The sequence below is a fragment of the Pan paniscus genome, chromosome 6 (assembly GCF_029289425.2).
Source record: "Pan paniscus chromosome 6, NHGRI_mPanPan1-v2.0_pri, whole genome shotgun sequence".
In the NCBI taxonomy this organism is placed as follows: Eukaryota; Metazoa; Chordata; class Mammalia; order Primates; family Hominidae; genus Pan; species Pan paniscus.
Window position 1 is genome coordinate 83,005,291 of NC_073255.2, and position 22,086 is coordinate 83,027,376.

At 42.9% G+C, this 22,086-nt stretch overlaps 1 pseudogene; it reads right to left on the reverse strand.

Moving 5' to 3' along the window:
* Positions 1 to 365: 365 nt before the first annotated feature.
* Positions 366 to 21,718, reverse strand: LOC129393054 (putative postmeiotic segregation increased 2-like protein 3; annotated as a pseudogene).
* Between the last annotated feature and the right edge of the window lie 368 nt (positions 21,719 to 22,086).

Sequence of the window (22,086 nt, forward strand, 5' to 3'; positions counted from 1 at the left end):
CAGCACAATTCAGAAGAATCTTGCCAGGGAAGACTGGTAAATGGACGTCGACGTGATGCCTATGGCTCCTGGTGGATTTAGATACCTCCTGGTGCTTATTGATATCTTTACCAGTTGCACGGGGGCTTTTCCATGCCAGACTGAAAACGCAGGAGATCAATGATCAACCTTCAACTATTTACTAGCAGAACACTGAGGGGACTGTGCGGTCACCAATACCTCCTATTGCACTTGGATAAACACCTCCCAGGAAATACAGATGAATAGAAAGGACATAGTCAAACAAGCAGAATGGCTGCATTCCTTCAACCAGAAGGGCCATTAGTCTGTTTTCACACTGCTATAAAGAACTATGAGAAACTGGGTAATTTATGAAGAAAAGAGGTTTAATTGACTCACAGTTCTGCAGGCTGTACAGGAAGCATGGCTGGGGAGGCCTCAGGAAACTGACAATCACGGCAGAAGGCGAAGGGGAAGCAGGCACGTCTGGCCATGTTGGAGCAGGAGAGACAGAGAGAGTGAAGTGGGAGGGCTGCACGCTTTTAAACAACCAGATCCCACAAGCGCTCACTCAATATCACGAGAATGGCAAGGGGGAAGTCGGCCCCCATGAGCCAATCACCTCCCACCAGCTCCCTCCCACAACACTGGGAATTACAATTTGACATGAGATTTGGGTGTGGATACAGAGCTGAACCATGTCAAGGGTAGTTCAACCGCTGAGATTGATTGATTGATTGATTGACTGAGATGGAGTCCTGCTCTGTTACCTAGGCTGGAGTGCAGTGGCACAATCTCGGCTCACTGCAACCTCCGCCTCCCGGGTTCAAGCGATTCTCCTGCCTCAGCCTCCCGAGTAGCTGGGACTACAGCACATGCCACCATGCCTAGCTAATTTTTGTATTTTTAGTAGAGACAGGGCTTCACCATGTTTGCCAGGCTGGTCTTGAACTCCTGACCTCGTGATCACCCTGCCTCGGCTTTTCTTTTGCTGGAATTACAGGCGTGAGCCACTGCACCCGGCCAACAACTGAGATTTAGAAGGCAGTCGAGTCCACTATACCGCACCTCACCTGGTTTCTTCCTCTGTTGGGGCCCCTCGTGGCCACTGTTCTGTTACTTTTTGGTCCTATTTATTTAAATGGATGGTGAGCTGTTTGTCCTCCAGGCTCCAACACTTCCACCTTCAGCTTGTATTACAACAATACCAGCCTTTCAAGCTACTCCGGGTGACCCCAGAACTCATTTGAACTCAGAAGCCCAAGAGTTTCATTCCTTTCACTTTAGGGGACTCAGTGCCCTGCTCAGCATGAAGTCGAAGCAGAAGCATGACCTCCATCCCTAATCCCTCAAGAATGAGGAGTGGAAGGTGTTGGCAGGAGGGTGGGGGTGAGGTTTGTAGATCTGTAACTGCATCAGACCAAATCTGGTTCAACTTTTTTTTTTTTTTTTTTGACGGAGTTTCACTCTTGTCACCCAGGCTGGAGTGCAATGGTATGAACTCAGCTCACTGCAACCTCCACCTCCTAGGTTCAAGTGATTCTGCTGCCTCAGCCTCCAGATAGCTGGGATTATAAGGGTGCACCACCACACCTGGCTAATATTTATATGTTTAGTAGAGACGGGGTTTTACCATTTTGGCCAGGCTGGTCTTGAAGTCCTGACCTCCACCTGCCTTGGCCTCCCAAAGTGCTGGGATTACAGGCGTGAGTCACTGCACCCGGCTCAGTTCAACTTTTATGTAATGAGGTTGTCAGTTGTTTTTCAATTGCCATGGACCCACAGGTTGAAGGGCATGTACCCTGTGCATGCCCAGGGTAACCAAGCATGCAACCACGGAGTGGAAACTAAAAGCTCGGCCTGAAGAGCTGAGACTGATTTAAGAACTGGACACTCCATGGCAGGAGCCAGGATCCAATCAGATTGAGTTTTGCTGTCACCCCATGGCAGGATCCAGTCAGATCACACCTCCCAGCATTACTTTATTGCAAGATCCAATCAAATCACAACTCATTACCCTATGCTTATAAAACCTGACATAGCCCCCAGCTGGGTAAGGGAGATTTGAGTATTTCTTCCTGCGTTCTTGCTAGCTGAGTTACAAAAAAGCTTTAAAAAAAAGGCCACGCGTGGTGGCTCATGCCTGTAATCCCAGCACTTTGGGAGGCTGAGGCAGGCAGATCACTTGAGGTCAGGGGTGCAAGACCAGCCTGGCCAGCATGGTGAAACCCTATCTCTACTAAAAATACAAAAATTAGCTGGTCATGGTGACACATACCTATAATCCCAGCTACTTGGGAGACTGAGGCAGGAGAATCACTTGAACCCAGGAGGTAGAGGTTGCAGTGAGCCAAGATCACACCACTGCACTCCAGCCTGGCCGACAGAGTGAGAAGACTCTGTCTAAAAACAGAACAGTTAAAATTAGCACCAAATGCTTTACGAGTAAAAAAAGTTTTTAGCTGCATATGTTTAAGTAACTTTTTAGATTGTAAAAAATACACATACAAAATGGAAAGGCACAAAGAAGAGAGCAAAAAGTGCATGAGATCTCACATCCAAGGATAACCGCTGAGAACATGAAAGTGCTGACTCTTCCAGCCTTTATACTATACACATTTAGGCCGTTGTTTTGTTTTTATAAAACCGTAATCATATAATACAGATAGTTTTATAATCTGGTTTTTAAACACAACAATTACATAACATTTAGCTGTTTCTTTTGCATTCAGATTCATAAGGGTTCCAGTAACTCATTTATCAGAAAACCAAGAGAAACAGTCTCATTAAAATATAAGTACATAAGGCAGGCATGGTGGCTCACGCCTATAATCCCAGCACTTTGAGAGGCCGAGGTGGGCGGATCACCTGAGGTCAGGAATTCGAGACCAGCCTGGCCAGCCTGGACCACACGGTGAAACCCCGTCTCTGCTAAAAATACAAAAATGAGCCAGGTGTGGTGGTGCGCGCCTGTAATCCCAGCTATTCAGAAGGCTGAGGCAGGTGAATCGCTTAAACTCGGGAGGTGGAGGTTGCAGTGAATCGAGATCGTGCCACTGCACTCCAGCCAGGGCGCCAAAGTGAGACTCCATCTCAAAAAAAGATAAAAATTAAAAATAAAAAAATATACATATATTTATATATATTTTTCCAGACAGTGTCTTACTCTGTCTCCCAGTCTGAAATACAGTGGCACAATCATAGCTCACTGCAGCCTCAAGTTTCTGGGCTCAAGTGAATCTCCCACTTCAGCTTCCCAAGTAGCTGGAACTACAGGTGGATGCCACCATGCCCAGTCAATTTTTTTTTTAATTTTTCATAGAAACAGAGTCTCACTATGTTGCCCAGTCCTAATAAACACTATGTGATGAAAAGAAAAAAGTAAATCACCCTAAAGTTAAGTCTTTAATGTTAAGTCTTTAACGAGAAATGCAAATAAAGCATTTCTCAATAGATTATGGCAAGAGAATCAACTGAAGAATAAACATCTTTAGTAAATCTTTTGCTCATGTGCATTAACCAATACTCTTGAAAACCAAGATTAATTTACTGTACCTTCTTAATATTCCTTTGAAATTCCTTATGGCGCACAGGTAGTGTAGAAAATAACTGCTTCACGCTGACTGTGGTCCCTCTGGGGTGGGGGTAGGGGGTTTTCTGGATGATTTTCCCATCGTGATCAAACACCAGTCGAGTCCCAACCTTCACCGATGCGTGGCAGGTAGAAATGGTGACATCGCTGTGAGAGAATACCAGGCGTGGTGTGCTCAGTGAGAGACCCGTGATGTTGAGCATTGACTATGCTTTTCTTCACTTGCTTTTCTCTCAAAACTTTGTTAAAAAGCTGATGATCCCTCTGAGATAACCAAGATCTAAACGGTTGAGGAGTCATCATAAAATCTAAGGTTTGGCACCTAAAAGACAGTGAGACAGAGAGCACTAAACATACTTTGTTTTGATAAAAGCTTTGATTTCATTTTTCAGGTTGAATTGTAAAACCATAAATGATCTCAAGGTTTATTTATTCACAAATAGAGATTTGTTTTGTTATTACTCTTCAAATAAAATTGTTTTAAAGAATTTTTTAAAGAATTAAAAAAATTTTTTAAATTTTTAAAGAATCCAAGAGATATTATAATTAAAATGTATATGTAGGGCAGGGTGCAGTGGCTCATGCCTGTAATTCCAGCACTTTGGGAGGCCGAGGAGCGCAGATCACTTGAGGCCTGGAGTTCCAGACCAGCCTGGGCAACATGGCAAAACCCCATCTCTACTAAAAATACAAAAATTAGCCAGGAGTGGTGGTGCACGCTATAGTCCCAGCTCTTCAGGAGGCTGAGGCACGAGAATCACTTGAACCTGGGAGGCAGAGATTGCAGTGAGCTGAGACTGTGCCACTGCACTCCAGCCTGGGTGACAGAGTGAGACTCTGTCTAAAAAAAAAAAAATATATATATATATATACACACACACACACATACATATATACACACACATATGTGTATATATATACACACACGTATATATACACACATATATGTATATATATACACACATATATGTATATATATACACACATATATGTATATATATACACACATATATGTATATATATACACATATCTATATGTATATATACACACACATATATATGTACATATATACACACATCTATATGTGTATATATATTTAAATATAATTATAAAAATTTAGTATCTGTGCTATAATTAAATAGTGCTTTGGTGAAATGTTTCCCTAAAATTTGATGATGAAAAGCAATGGTAACTGTCATTTATTACCTATATGTTATGTTAAAATTGAGAAGTTACTGTTCTAATAAGGGTAACCATTTTTTTTAACAATACTATTTGCTTCATTTCATTCATTTATTTCCCACATTTCAGAAGTACTAGGACTTAGATTGGCAGTGAGACAAAACAGAATTCAGAAGCTAGAAGCTGAGATACCGAGATAGAAAATTGTAAATAATAACGATTCCAATTAACTTTCTGAGAGGTTTTTCTAAGGGGTCAAGTGAATGGATAAAAACATTGTATCACCTCAGTGCACACAGTGAGCTCAGAGCTTCCCCCTGAAAGCCGAAAGTTTCAACCTCAGTTAGGTCGGCAAACTCTTGAATCTAACATGTGTGATGTTTCAGAGCTGAAAGAGACTGTAAAGTAAGGACTAAGATACCTCAAGTGCTAAAACAACGGATATACATGATATCTAGTAACTGGCTGAAAAAACTGTTTTTGCGTTTCCCAAGACAGTGTTACTCAAAATTCTGAGACATGTGGCCCAATTATTTTATAATAGAATTAGAAAAAGTCAACTTACTTAAGCCTTCAAAGTTTTCTTCTTCTACCCCACATCCATTGTCTGAAACTTCAATGAGGTCCACTCCATAGTCCTTAAGCTTTAGATCTAGAAAGTTTAAATATTTATGTATTTATTAAAAATGGACCCATGCTAGAATGGCATGAACCCGGGGGGCGGAGCTTGCAGTGAGCTGAGATCGCGCCATTGCACTCCAGCCTGGGAGACAGTGAGACTCCGTCTCAAAAAGAAAAAAAAAAAAAAAAAAAATTGGACCCATGCTATAAGCTTTTATATTGATATTATTTATAACATATGCAAATTGAAGAGTCATAACTATACCTTTAGTTAAAAGTACGAGTATCATTTTGTATATTTCATTTTTATAAAGCCCTTTCTGGCCATTTACTAGCCCAGATTAAATAGTTTAGCTTTTTCTTTCCTCTTTTTTTTTTTTTTTTTTTTTTGTCCATAGGCTAGTCAAATGAAGCAGTTGGAGTGGAGAAGGAACAAAAAAATCTGTAACTGGTTGTGATCAATTAGTGGTTAACACCGTTGCACTTTGACCAGCCTTTTCTTTTGAAAGAAATAATTTTAACATACCCAGTAAGGAGAAAGAGGGGCAGGCACGGTTGTTCATTCCTGTAATCCCAGCACTTTGGGAGGCCAAAGTGAGCAGATCACCTGAGGTCAGGAGTTCCAGACTAGCCTGACCAACGTGGAGAAACCCTGTCTCTACTAAAAATACAAAATTAGCCAGGTGTGGTGGTGCATGCCTGTAATCCCAGCTGCTCGTAAGGCTGAGGCAGAATTGCTTGAACCCGGGAGGCGGAGGTTGCGGTGAGCCGAGATCGTGCCATTGCACTATAGCCTGGGCAAGAAGAGCGAAACTCCATTTCAAAAAAAAAAAAAAAAAAAAAAAGACAACTGGTTCTGGAATCAGACTTCCTGGATCCTATTTTATTAGCTTTATAATCCCAAAAAAAGGAAATTTCCTGTTCCTTAATTTCCTCATCTGTAAAATGAAGATAATAAGTTCTATCTCATAAAGTTACTCAGCTGATTAATAATTTTTTAGGTTTATTTTATTTTGTTATTTTGTTATTTTTTTTCTTGTTTTTTTTTTTTGAGATGGAGTTTTGCTCTTGTCACCAAAGCTGGAATGCAGTGGCATGATCTGATCTTGGCTCACTGCAACCTCCACCTCCGAGGTTCAAGCAATTCTCCTCCCTCAGCCTCCCGAGGAGCTGAGATTACAGCCATGCACCATCACATCTGGCTAATTTTTGTATTTTTAGTAGAGACAGGGTTTTACCATGTTGGTTAGGCTGGTCTTGAACTCCTGACCTCAAATGATCAGCCCTGCTCTGCCTCCCAAAGTGCTGGGATTATAGATGTGAGCCACTACTCCATGCCTATTTTATTTTTATTGAGACAGAGTCTTGCTCTGTCCCAGGCTGGTGTGCAGTGGCACGATCTCGGCTCACTGCAACCTCTGCCTCCCGGGTTCAAGCCATTCTCATGCCTCAGCCTCCCAAGTAGCTGGGATTACAGGCTTCTGCCACCAGGTCTGGCTAATTTTTATATTTTTAGTAGAGACAGAGTTTCACCATTTTGGACAGGCTGGTCTCAAACTGCTGACCTCAGGTATCCACCCACCTTGGCCTCCCAAAGTGCTGGGATTACAGGTGTGAGCCACCACACCCGGCCTGCTTTATTTTTTTAATAGAGATGAGGTCTCACCATGTTGGCCAGGTTGGTCTTGAACTCTGGCCTCAAGCAATCCCCCCACCTTGGCCTCTCAAAGGGCTAGGATTACAGGCGTGAAACACCACGCCCAGCTATTCTGCAAATTAAATGAGATATTTCTGTGCAATTCTTAGCATAACACCTGCCTGGCACACCATAAGAACACAATAAAAGCTGTTGTTAGTATTATTACTACCTAGCTAAGTACTAGGCACATAATAGGTGCTAACTTTAACTTAAAAATAATAATTTATTACTACATCAACACTTGATAGTCTTATTTCAATAACAAATGTTTCTTGACTACAACAACACACACTAATCATTTCTTGTGGCTTAAAACTCTCCCAAACTTACCAATATTAGTGGCACCAGCATCCAGACTGTTTTCTACTAACTCCTTCACTGCAGTGCTTAGACTCAGTACCACTGGCCCAGAGCAAATCTGATGGACTGACTTCCGATCAATAGGTTTGATGGCCTTAGCAGGTTCTGTACTAAAGAAATGGTACAAGAAACAAAGCAAGTATTCAGCTATATATTTTCATCCTGATTTTAACTGTGGGAAATGACTCAACACTGTAAATAGTTTATGGGTCTAATCTGTTCATTTATTATATTAACAAATACATTTATTATATCCAGAAATAGAAACACTGTTTTACAATCCTTAAATATGTACCCAAAATACTTCTGGATAGACACTTCAAATTCAACAGATCCTTACTATCTAGGATCCACATGGAGAAAACATACATTGTATCTCTCAAATTACCAAAATCTTTGGCAACAATGGTGTCTTCTCTCTTGAAAACTGAAAGCATGGCCTGGTGGGGTGGCTCATGCCTGTAATCCCAGCACTTTGGGAGGCAGAGGCAGGCGGATCACTTGAGGTCAGGAGTTGGAGACCATCCTGGCCAACATGGTGAAACCCTGTCTCTACTAAAAATACAAAAAATTAGGCAGGCATCATGGGGGGCGCCTATAAACCCAGCTACTCAGGAGGCTGAGGAAGGAGAATCGCTTGAACCTGAGAGATAGTGGTTGCAGTGAGCGAGATCATACCAGTGCACACCAGCCTGGGTGACAGAACAAGACTCTGTCTCCAAAAAACAAACAAACAAACAAACAAAAAACTCACAACAATTCTCTAATGGCGAGGGAGTAAATAAGTGACCGATAATGCTGGAGAAAGAGGAAGTGACTGGGTCCCCAGTACAGGTTAGAATGAAAAAATCCCTACCAATGTAAATCAAATGTAAAATCAACAAAAGAGTTCATGTATGTGGTATGTGTGTGGGAAGGAAAGTGATATTTGGGGGTTGGGAGGTGTTACTGAGGGTACCGAGTACATATAAACAACTCTTTAGTTACTCCCAAAGGTCTGGGATGAGTGTTTTTTAACATGTGATAATCTACTAACTTACCTGGACTATGTTGACATGGAAATTCACCTTCCATTATCCACGGCTCCTCTCCCTGCTCCACTTCCTTCACCTCCACTCCATGATGATGTTTGGCTTGGTGATAATCATACCCTATTAATGGGAAAAGAAGAAGGACTTGGGCAAGCTGCTTGGCTTCAGAATCTCCAAAGTACAAGATGTTGCCACCTCATAAGCTGCATAACAGAAGTGCTCCATTTTTTTACCTTATCAAAGTTAGAACCTTTCAATGAAGAATAATATAAACACTCCAGCTAGTGCCCACAAGGAATTAAATGGTGTCATCACTTATTTCTTCAAACTCAAGGATAAAACCCCATTCAACTGAGAGCATTCAGAAAGCAAGCTATCCTCACCCACAGAAACTAGATGGCTGTAGTTCTCCAACATCACATCCCCGTATGCTATCTTCTCATCAGGGTCCAGTTGCTGCCACTCCTCCTGGGTGAAATCCACAGCCACATCTTTGAATGACACTGGCCCCTGTAATGGCAACATGATCAGAATTGGAATGGAAAAGGGATAGGGGGTTATCATTTTACAAAGTTCACTCGTAAAGTTAACCATGAACATTGTATACCTTATTTTATGTTACAGATTATGGAAGGGAAATCATATTGGAAATCATACAGGAAACATATATCCTTTGGGGATATATATATATAAAATATATATTACCCCACAAAAATAAAAACCCAAAACACAACTGAACTCCTATTTTGCAACTGAACTGAGTTTTGGGGATATGAGATGAGTGAAACACCATGCCTGCTCTCAGAAAGCAGACAACCTAATAAGGAGATAAACATGTAAACAAACACAAGCATTTTACTCCTTGTCACTTCTTTTAGTCTTCTTCGCTGCCAGGCCCTCCCCTTCTCCGGGACCTCTTCATGTTGGAGTGCCCACCACTCAGTTCCTGGTCTTCTTCTTCCTAACTCACTGCTCTGGGGCTCTCACCTAGTTTCAGCTCCTTGTTCTTTTGTCTTTTTTATTCTCATAGCCAGTGGCCTCTGGCTATCTGCATGGCTGAGTTTTATCTCAAACATCTCAATCTCACAGCAATAAATATTCGTTAAATGAATGAATGCCCAAAGCTGCTTTTAGAGTAATGCAGACAAGGTGCAGAATGATTTAACAAAAGAGGATCAAATTATTTTAACTTTATGCCATCAGATTAGGCTTCACAGACTCAGTTAACTTGAAGTCCTTAAAGATGAATTGTGTATTCTATGGGATGAAGGGGAAGAAGAACATGATGAGGTGTAAAAGTACCAATGGCAAACATGAAGCAGCTTCAATTTTTAAGAGGTTGGGGCTGGGCATGGTGGCTCATGCCTATAGTCCTAGCACTTTGGGAGGCCGAGATGAGAGGATCATTTGAGCTCAGGAGTTCGAGACCAGGTTGGGCAACATAGTAAGAACCTCATCTCTACTAAAAATAAAAATTGTTTTAAAAATTGGCTGGGCATCATGGCACATGCCTGTAGTTCCAGCTACCTGGGAGGCTAAGGCAGGAGGATGGCTTGAGCCTGGGAGGTCAAGGCTTCAGTGAGCTGTGAATGCAACACTGCACTCCAGCCTAGGCAACAGAGCGAGACCTTGTCTCAAGAAAAAAAAAAGAAAAATGCAAAACTCCTGGGCTCCAGCAATCCACCTGCCTTGGCCTCCCAAAGTGTTGGGATTACAGTCTTGGGCCAGCATACCCCGCCCAAACTTGTAGTTTAGAAAAAGGAAGTGCCCAGTAAGCATGTTGCATTATCCTGTTATTTATAAAGAAGATATCAACAAGGGGTTCAAACCCAGTGATATACCTAGGACCATGTAGATCCCAAGAGATAGCAGAGGCAGAGCTGCTAGGCTGGTGGGCTGAGAAACTAAAGCAGAACATCCAAGCTTATCCACAGGCAGGCCACAGGAGCTGATAAAATCACCGAGAGAGAGTAATAACCTTCTAGGTTAAGTTAGTCCAGAAGGCAAGGAGGTGGAGGGGTTAGAAGACGGATCAGCCAATAAATAACATAAAATTACATGCCAATACAATACCACTTATATCAATACAGATACCCATAATGAAACATAACCAAACAAAATCCAGTACCAGATTAAAAACATAATATACAATAGACAAATAGGACTTATTCCAATAATATAGACTAGTTTAATATTTGGAAATCTATTAATATGATAGGCCACTATAACACAGCAAAGAAGAATAAACTTCTTGTATCCATGAAGATACTTGAAAAAGCTTGACAGAAAAACCTGATTTAAAAAAACAAACTAAAGAAAACAGAAACTGATGGATGCTTCATCAACATCAATATTATGTATATATACACATATAAATATTACACCCTAATACGCAGTAGTACATATGATATATATGTGACATATGTATTTCAATTACACACAAGCAAATATATAGTTTGTGTGTATACACACACACACACATGCACGTGCACATACACGGACACACATAAACTCTTATGCCTCAGTCTTCTTGGTCCAAAAGTCAGGATTTTACTTAACAGGGAAAAACTACATACCTTCCCACTAAGATCAAGAACAAGGTATTAATAAAATGCTCATTATCTACAACTAGAGAAGAGAAAACAATTAGAGGAATATAACTTAGGAAAAGTAAAAGTGCTCGGGCGGCCAGGCGCGGTGGCTCACGCCTGTAATCCCAGCACTTTGAGAGGCCAAGGCGGGCGGATCACGAGGTCAGGAGATCGAGACCATCCTGGCTAACATGGAGAAACCCCATCTCTACTAAAAATACAAAACATTAGCCGGGCATGGCCGCGGGTGCCTGTAGTCCCAGCTACTCGGGAAGCTGAGGCAGGAGAATAATGTGAACCCAGGAGGCGGAGTTTGCAGTGAGCTGAGATTGTGCCACTGCACTCCAGCCTGGGCGACAAGTGAGACTCCATCTCAAAAAAAAAAAAAAAAAAGTGCTCGGGCATGGTGGCTCACGCCTGTAATCCCAACACTTTGGGAGGCTGAGGTGGGCAGATCACCTGAGGTCAGGAGTTTAAGACCAGCCTGGTCAACATGGTGAAACCCCATCTCTACTAAAAATCAAAAAAAAAAAATAATTAACTGTATTATTAAGGTCAACGTAATAATACAAAGATATCAGTTACCCTAAATTACTTTATAAATATGCAATCCCAATAAAAATACCAAAAAGCTTTTTCCTGGAACTAGATAAGCCGACACTACAGTTCATATGAGGTGGAAGAAAATCAAAAACAGCTCAGGGAAAAAAAACATTTGGACATGGATAAAACTGGACCCAGGCCAGGTGTGGTGGCTCATGCCTGTAATCTCAGCACTCTGGAAAGCTGAGCCAGAAGGACTGCTTGAGGCCAGGAGCTTGAGACCAGCCTTGGCAACATAGCAAGACCCTGTCTCTACAAAGAAAAAAATATATATATTAGAAAAAATAGAGAGAGAGAGACATGAGGACTTCTGCCCTCAGGTGTGATAAACTAACAGGTACTGCATATACCCTCCAACCTGAAACAGCACACACCAAAGTACAACAACAAAATCAAAAACAGAAAGAAAAATAAAATGGAGAACATATATGAAGCAATGGTTTGTTTGTTTTTGTTTTTGTTTTTGTTTTTTATGAGACAAAGTCTCGCTCTTGTCTTCCAGGCTGGAGTGCAATGGCACAATCTTGGCTCACTGCAACCTCCGTCTCCCGAGTTCCAGCGATTCTCCTGCCTCAGCCTCCCAAGTAGCTGGGATTACAAGCATGCACCAGCACGCCCGGCTAATTTTTGTATTTTTAGTAGAGACGGGGTTTCACCATGTTGGCCAGGCTGGTCTTGAACTCCTGACCTCATGATTCGCCTGCCTTGGCCTCCCAAAGTGCTGTGATTACAGGTATGAGCCACCACGCCTGGGCTGAAGCAATGGTTTTCAAGGCACTGATTATCAGGCAGTAGAGTTATCTATGAGTGATGGGAAATAAACAAGGTGAACCAATCAACTTCTGCCTTGAGTGACTCCAGGCCACGGAGCAGGGATGAACAGAGGCAGATGTGAGGAGAAAGAGCTGCGAGTCGGGAAAATGGGCAGGAAACTACAACCCAGAAGGAAAACAATCAGTCCAACAAAACTGGCCCAGAATTGACACAGAGTTTACAACTGGCACAGAGCACTGAGAGAGTTCATCGTTCTATTTCAAATGTTCAAAAAAATTGAGACAGGCAAGATGTGAAAAAGACCCATGCTAACCTTCTACAGATAGTACAATATCTGAGATGAAAATTATACTGGACAAGTTGAACAGCATCGTGGAAAAAAGAGATTAGTGAATATAAAGACAGCAACAGAAGTTACATAAAATGAAACAGAGAAAAAAGAATTAAAAGCAAATAAAGAGCAACAGTATGTTGTGGGAAAATTTCAAGTGGCCTAATATACAGGCAACAAGAATCAATGGAGGGGAGGTGGTGGGTACTTGAAGAAATAATGATAAAAATGTTCCCCAAGTGATGACACCATAAACCCAAGATCCAAGAAGTTCAATGATCCCCAAAACAGAAACATGAAAAAAAGATACCATGACATATTGCAATCAAATTGTCCAAAACTAGTGATAAAAAGTTTAAAACAATAAGGGGGGAAGAAAAAAAGACATGTTATATATAGGGGAACAAACATGAGTATGAGATCAGATTTCTCTTAGAAAAAAATGTAAGTAGGAAGACAACAGAGAAACATATTTAAAGCACTGTGGAGAAAAATCCAGCAAAAACACCTTTAAAAGCAAAGACACAATGAAGACATTTGCAGACCTACAAGAATTCATCACCAACTAGAAGAAATGTTAAAGAAAGTCCTTCAGGCAGAAGTAAAATGACAGAAAATAAAAATTTAGCTTTACATAAAGGAATGAAGAGTACCAGAAATGGTAACTGTGTATTTTCTCTCATTACTTAAATCTCTTTAAAAGATACCTGGGCCAAGTGTGGTGGCTCACACCTGTTATCCCAGCACTTTGGGAGGCTGAGGCGGACAGGTCACCTGAGGTCAGGAGTTCGAAACCAGCCTGGCCAACATGGCGAAACCTCATCTCTACTAAAAATACAAAAATTAGCCGGACGTGGTGGTAGGTGTCTGTAATCCCAGCTACCCGGGAGGCTGAGGCAGGAGAATCACTTGAACCCAGGAGGTAGAGGTTGCAGTGAGCCAAGATCGCACCCCTGCACTCCAGCCTGGGGGACAGAGTGAGACTCTGTCTCAAAATAAATAAATAAATAAATACTGTTTAATTAACAACAACGTAATAGATAGTGTGTGGCACTGATACCACCTGTAAAAATGAAATGAACAACAGTGTAAAGACCAAGAGGAGAGAAATGGAAGTGTCCTATTGTAAGCTTCTCTTACTCTAAGAAAAATGGTATATTACTTAAGAATAAACTATGATAATTAAGGCTAAGGCTGCATACTATAAATTCTAACTCACTAAAATAATAACAGTGTGATAGCCAAAAACCCAACAAAAGATATAAAGTAGAATCATAAAAAATTCTCAACTAATCAAAAGGAAGGAAGACAAACAGAGACATTTTAAAAAGAAACAAAGAAGATGAGACTAAAAGAAAGCAAAGACAATGGACTATAACCTAACTCGTTTTATCAATAATCACATTACATGTAAATGGTCTATACATCCCCAATTATGAGACAGAAATAGACTGATGAATACAAGCAAGATCCAAATCTTGCTGCCTACAAGAAATAATACTTTAGATATAAAGATGCAAATAGGTTAAAAGTAAAAGGATGGAATAAGATATAGCATGCATGCATTACTCAAAAGAATGCTTCATAAATAAAAAAGTAAATTTCACAGCCTGGAATATTAGCAGGGATAAGGAAGGCCATTTTACAAAGTGGTTAATTAATCAACAGGACATAACCTTGAACATTTATGTGTCTAATATAACACATGAAGCAAAAATTGGTAAAATTGCAAAGAGAAACAGAACCACAACTGCAGCAGATTTCAATCCCCTCTCCCCCACAATTGATACAAGTGGGCACACAATCAACAAGGATATAGTACACCTGAACAACACAACCAACCAACTTGATCTCATTAACATTTATCAAACACTCCACCCAACCACAGCAGAACAAGCCATCTTCTCAGGCATGCACAGAATTTTCCCAAGACAGATCCTATTATGAGCCATAAATTTAAGAGGTTCCATGTAGTATTCCAGACAAAAATTCAGTCTAAATCTAATCATAAAGAAAGATCAGGGAAACCTAAATTTAAAGACTTCTATAAAATCACTGGCCTGTATTCTTCAAATATTATAATGGCACTGAGGAACAAATCCATATTAAACAGACTTAAAAAGCATGAAAACTAAAGGCAATTAACAGTCCTAGACTGAATCTTCTACCAAAAATTAAAAATTGCTATAAGGGAAATTACTGGGAAATTGGCCAAACTGGAAAATGAACTACAGATAAAAGTATTAAATAAATGATAAATTTCCTGAATTCAATTACTGTGCTATGGATATTTAACAGAATGTTCTTGATTTTATGAGATATAATCTAAAACTTTATAGGGTAAAGAGGCATGACATACCCACTCTCAAATAGTTCAGAAAATATATATACACACATATGTATATACGCATATAAATGATTAATGTGGGAAAATGTTAAGAATGAAGTGTCTGAACAAAAGGAAGTATCTGGGATTTCTTTGTAAAATCCTTGCAATTTTTCTGAAAATTTGAAATGATTTCAAAATAAAATGCTGAATAGAAAATAATGCTATCAAATATATATTATACATTTGCTATCAAATATATCAAATATATTTCAAAAGGACTCAGAAACCAACTTAAAGGGATTCCGTCTGGCCAAAGATGGAACCACTTAATTTTCAAAAAGAATCACAACTTCTGTGTACTGAAATATTTACTATCTGTTTAAACCCATGAGCTCATAATGGTAACAAAACAAAAAAACCTTCCTGCTTAGAAGCCTACTCAATATTATAGAAACTGTCTTTCCTGCATGAATTACATAAACAAATAGAGAATAGAAATTTATCTTTAGAAAAGTATTCTAGGCCAGCTGTGGTGGCTCATGCCTATTATCCCAACACTGGGAGGTCAAAGAAGAGGATCACTTGAGCCCAGTTCAAGACCAGCCTGGGCAACACAGAGAAACCTGTCTCTACTAAAACTTAAAAAATCAGCTGGGCATTGTGGCACATGACTACACTCCCAGCTACTTGGGAGGCTGAAGTGGGAGGATCACTTGAGCACAGGAGTTTGAGGCTGCAGTGAGCCATAAATGCGCCAGCCTGGGCGACAGAGTGAGACTCTGTCTCCAAAAAAAGAAAAGAAAAGAAACGTATTTTGGCTAGTAAATAAAGAATAAATGGTAGAATTAGCAGATCACCATTTTGCCTCCCCTAATGAACTAGTAAATCACAGCAATAATCAACAGTCAATAGTTCTTAACTTCACAAAAACAAAGAAGGTAACACGTGCCTCCAGAAGTAGACAAATGCCACGTATGGTATAGTTGTGTGAAAAGAACTGAACATAAACTTGATTAGACTTCTAGATCAAACTACCAATTTTACAAGGCATATGAGATATTTTTTAAAAATTTGCTAAGGTGAAACAAGGGTAACACAATCCAAACTGAGGATAACCAACACAGTTTCTTCAAAACAATGAGCACGCAGGAGACATACTATGGGAACTATTAAAAGATTTAACGCAACTGCCACGTGTATTAAGGAAGACAGTATTATGGGTTATTCCTAGCCCCTTTAAAAAAATTCTTTATTGGCCATGTGTGGTGGCTTACACCTGTAATCCTAGCACTTTGGGAGGCCAAAGTGAAAGGATCGCTTGAGGCCAGGAGTTTGAGACCAGCCTGAGCAATACAGTGAGAATACATCTCTAGGCCAGGAGCCGTGGCTCACGCCTGTAATCCTAGCACTTTGGGAGGCCGAGGCAGGCAGACTGCCTGAGCTCAGGAGTTCGACACCAGCCTGTGTGACACGGTGAAAGCCAGTCTCTACTAAAATACAAAAAAAACTAGCCAGGTGTGGCAGCGTGCATCTGTAGTCCCAGCTACGTGGAAGGCTGAGGCAGGAGGATCGCATGAGCCCAGGAGATTGAGGCTGCAGTGAGTTTTGATCACGTCTACACTCCAGCCTGGATGACACAGCAAGACCCTATCTCAAAAAAAGAAAAAAAGAAACAAAACAAAAGACTTCACCATTTAAAGACAAACAGAAATACTTACAGATGAATCTTTTTAAGAGCCAAGAAAAGAGAGACTCCATGGAGAAAATATCAGTTTGGAAGTAACGGATGTCAAAGGCAGACAAAGGGTCCTGTGAGGAAGGGGCTAGGAAATGCCCGCTGGATTTGACTGCAATTAAATCACTGGTCATCTTTACTGACTGACTCAGCAAAGTGAAAAGGACAAAACGAAAACACTGAGAACTGAAATGAGAAACAGAAATGAGGAAATCTTCACAAGAGAGTAACTGTTTGTATTGTTTGCTGTGCAACCCAAACAAAAAGACGAACAAATATCTGAAGGATGATCATGTCATTCATTCCCCCCATGATCTAGGACTCAACAGTAAAAACAGAATTCTGTTTACTTGGATCACAATATTTCTGTCCCTGGAAAAATTATACGCACCAAGTTCTCCTTGGGCAGCAGGCCCTCTGCTTACATAAGCACCAAGAATAAGCCATAAGTTACAGTAATTTAATGGTTGTTATTAGGAAAGCTATCCACAATTATATCAACTTGAATGAAGAAATTTTTCCAAGTCCTAGAAAATCTTTTAAATCCACAAGTAACAAAATTGGTTTCTCCTTATAATCAATGCAAATCATGTCATGGATGGTGATATGGTTTCAGTTTGTGTCGCCTCCCAAATCTCATATTCAATTGTAATCCCCAATGTTGGAGGTGGGACCTGGTGGGAGGTGATTGGATCATGGGGACAATTTCCCTTTTGGTGCTGATACTGAGTGAGTTATCACAAGATGTGGTTGTTTAAAAGTGTGTAGCGCCTCCCCCTCCTTCTTCCTTCTCCTCTGGTGATGAAGATGTACCCGCTTTTCCTTCACCTTCCACCATGACTGTAAGTTTCCTGAGGCCTCCCCAGCCATGCTTCCCATGATAGAGCCTGCAGGTGTGAGCCAATTAAACCTCTTTTCTTTATAAATTACCCAGTCTTGGTTATTTCTCTATAGCAGTGTGAGAATGGACTAATACAGATGGCATTTTCCTTTTGTGATGACTGCCAAGAATATCAGTCCTGGGTGCGGCTCAATTTCAACAGCCTTAAAATATACTACCCATACATACAAGCTTCACAAATCATTTTTGGTGCTGATCTGCCACACTAACTATATTTTACAGGATAATGTCTATTTCCACATTCCCATTTTAAAGTATGAATCCTGGCTGGGCGTGGTGGCTCATGCCTGTAATCCCAGCACTTTGGGAGGCTGAGGTGGGAGGATCACCTGAGGTCAGGAGTTTGAGACCAGCCTGGCCAACACGGTGAAACCCTGTCTCTTCTAAAAATACAAAAAATTGGCTGCGCACGGTGGCTCACGCCTGTAATCCCAGCACTTTGGGAGGCCGAGGCGGGTGGATCACGAGGTCAGCAGATCAAGACCACGATGAAACCCCGTCTCTACTAAAACTACAAAAAAAAAAAAAATTAGCCAGGCGCGGTGGCGGGCGCCTATAGTCCCAGCTGCTCAGGAGGCTGAGGCAGGAGAATGGCGTGAACCCAGGAGGCGGAGCTTGCAGTGAGCCAAGATCACGCCACTGCACTCCAGCCTGGGCAACAGAGTGAGACTCCGTCTCAAAAAAAAAAAAAAATTAGCTGGGCATGGTGGCGCATGCCTGTAATCCCAGCTACTCTGGAGGCTGAGACAGGAGAATCGCTTGAACCCAGGAGGTGGAGGTGGCAGTGAAGCAAGATCATGCCACTGCACTGCAGGCTGGGCAATAGAGCAAGACTGCATCTCAAAAAAAAAAAAAAAAAAAGTATGAATCCTTACAAGCCTCTTAAAATGCACCATAAAATAAAGTTGAGGAACATATACACAAGCAGGAAAACTCACCTGCAATGTGTTCATTTTCTGCTGCTCTTGGAAACATGCAGAGACTGTGGCTGATAGACCTAGAGGGGCAGAAGCAGGTCACTGAAGTCACGAGTGCTCCGGCCTGCAAAGGCAGAAATCTCCTGCATTACGAACCACAAAAGAAAGCTCAAATAGGTTAACACCCTGTGAACACTCAGCCTGCAAACACTCAGAAGGGCCTACAAGAGTGATACAGGGTTTCACCACATTGGCCAGGCTGGTCTCGAATTCTGGCCTCAAGTGATCCACCTGCCTCGGGCCAACATGGCAAAACCCCGTCTCTACTTAAAAATAGCAAAAAAATTAGCCAGGCATAGTGTCACATGCCTGTAGTCCCAGCTACTCAGGAGGCTGAGGCACAAGAATCATTTGAATCTGGGAGGTGGAGGTTGCAGTGAGCGGAGACCACGCTGTTGCACTCCAGACTGGGTGAGAGATACTGTCTCAAAAAAAAAAAAAAAAAAGTGATAGGGGAAGCATGCACTTGTAACTTTGTAACTCTAAGATAATCGGATAGTAATTAGGTGAGCTAAGACTCTCATGGGTAACATGGTCTGCCATCAAGTACAACGTGCAAAAAGAAAAAAATTTCCCATTATACGGCTCATGATTTTTGTGGTTTGTTTGCTGAGACAGGGTCTCAATCTGCCACCCAGGCTGGAGTGCAGTGGTGCATTCACGGCTCTCTGCAGCCTCGACCTCCTGGGCTCCATCCATCCTCCCACTTCAGCCTCCTGAGTAGTTAGGACCACAGGTGCATCCCAGCATGCCTGGCTGCTTTTGTATTTTTTGTAGAGTCAGGGTCTCCCTATGTTGCCTAGGCTGGTCTCTAACTCCTGGTCTCAAGGGATACTCCTGCTCTAGGCCCGCAAAGTGCTGGGATTACAGGTGTGAGCCACTGCATCCGGCCCGCGTTTTCTTATTGTCTCTCTAAACTGCTTAAAATCAAAGAAGCCATAGGAATTGAATATGTGAGCTCTCAGAAATGAAATGTGTATAAAATATGGTTTTGTTTCTAAATTATCTAACTGAACTTGGTTATTGCTGCACCTAATAATCTTCTATTAAGAAAACTAGGATACGGGAGAAAGAACACTGGCCTGGGAGATAAGACTCCTGAGTTCTACTATGAGTAATTCCATCCACAAAGCCAGTGACCTGGTCAAGTCACCCACCTGCTAAGGCCCAGTCTCTTCCCCTAGCAACTGAGGCAGCAGCAGAGAATCCCTGCAGACTGTTCCTGCATTACTACGATTCTCCCAGGGCAGATCTAAGGGGCGAATCAGCAGACACTTAAATGAGAAAACAGAGGTGCTGAGGGACGTTTAGAGGCGGTCGAAATCTGGAGCACGGAGAGGAGGAGGAAGGTCTGTTAGGGGTTAGGGGGGAGTGGAGACGACGTCCGCAGCTGAGGGTGGTGACACCCTCCACGCCTCCATAAGCCTCGTCCTCCCAGATCTTCCCATGCAGCGCCTGTTCGGTGCAGCCGGACCCTGCCCTCGAACCCAAACACACGTCTCTCCTGCAAGCGATCGGGACCCTCCCCCTGCCCCACACTCAAAGGTCCCCAACACACGGTGACTTCATCCAGGCCCTTCTCGCTCTGGGCCCGAAAATCCAAGACTTACCCTCCTGGGGCTCCGCAGCCTCTGCCCCCCGGCTCCCGAGAGGCCGGGGCGGGGCTGCTGTCGCTGGCGCGCGTGTCTGCTCACGAGGTCCCCTCCTGTCCACCTCACCAAGGCTGTTCTGCTCCCGAGGGGCCCGGGCCGGGCCTACGGGGCAAATCCAGGCGGGTGTCCTTCTGGGGGCCCAGATCCGCCTCCCTGGGGCTCATCATACAGCGACGACCTGGTCTAGGCCGCCAAGGACACATACGGGCCAGGCCCGGGTCCCGCCGCCCCTTCGCCTCCGCCGCCACCTCAGCCGACTCCCTCCCGGCCCCTCTGGCCCCAGCGCCGCTGACTCCGGGGCTCACGCTCCGGGGTCCCCGCTTGAGCCTCCACCCGGCCCGCGCGAACCCTGGTCTGCACAGCTCCGCGTCCGCCTAGGTGCTGGCCCAGGGCGGTCAGCGTCCAGCCCCGCAGGCTATGCGATGCTCGTCCACTGCAGGCCAAACCCTAGGAACCAGGTCGCAAGCGGCGACCTGAAGACTCACAGGAAGCGAGGGCAGGGCGGCGGCAGCGCGCATGCCCGAACACGCACGCCGGGAGAGGTGCACACGCGCAGGAGTGCACCGGAAGTCCGCCTCCCAGGGCCCACTGCTGGTCTCAGGACAAGTACTGGACTCTATTTCCCATGAGCCTATGCGCCTCACAAGTTTAGGGGCCGTTTTAAACGTCTCTACCCCGCCTAGAGGATAACAAACTCCAGGCTATGAGCTTTGGCAGCCCTGAACACCGGACTGAACTTCACGTTTGTCTTTACTCCCTTTTAGGGTCAAGTCCAGGGCTGCCTTACTGGGTCCTGGAGCCCAAGTCCTCAGGGTTAGAACCGAGTTTCCCGTAAGGAGAAGGAAAGGAAAGGGTGTCTCTTGGTCACTGCGCTGAAATGCTAAGAGAAGTTTCACTCAAATCCTAGGACAGGATAAATGCCCAGCGATGCTTTCCAAGGAACAAAAAGAAAAAAGAACTTGTAGCCGGGCGCGGTGGCTCACGCCTGTAATCCCAGCACTTTGGGAGGCCGAGGCGGGCGGATCGCGAGGTCAAGAGATAGAGACCATCCTGGCCAACATGATGAAACCCTGTCTCTACTAAAAATACAAAATTTAGCTGGGCTAAATTCGAGTTCTCTCGAATTCCACTTTTGCTCAGTTTTTCTTTGTCAGCACTCATTGTCAGGAGTGTTTAAGTGCTGTACCTGGATCCACTCACCTCAGCCTCCCGTGTAGCTGGGACTACAGGTGTGCACCACCACACCTGGCTATTTATTATTATTATTTTTTGTAGAGATGGAGTCTCCCTATGTTGCCCAGAGTGGTCTTGAACTCCTGGACTCAAGTGATCCACTCACCTGAGCCTCCCAAAGTGCTGAGATTATAGGTGTGAGCCACTGTGCCCGGCCAACTTCCGTTCTTTTTAAATTACCAGGTCTCAGGTACTGTTAAAGCAGTACAAATGAACTAAGAAACTGACTGTAGTAAAAATACATTAAACTTGGTTATTTTATTTTTTATTTATTTATTTTTATTATTATCATTTTTTTGATATGGAGTCTCACTCTGTCACCCAGGCTGGAGTGCAGTGGCGCGATCTCAGTTCACTGCAACCTCCACCGCCTGGGTTGAAGCAGTTCTTCTTCTGTCTCAGCCTCCCGAGTAGCTGGGGTTACAGGCACCCACCACCATGCCCAGCTAATTTTTGTATTTTTAGTAGAGATGG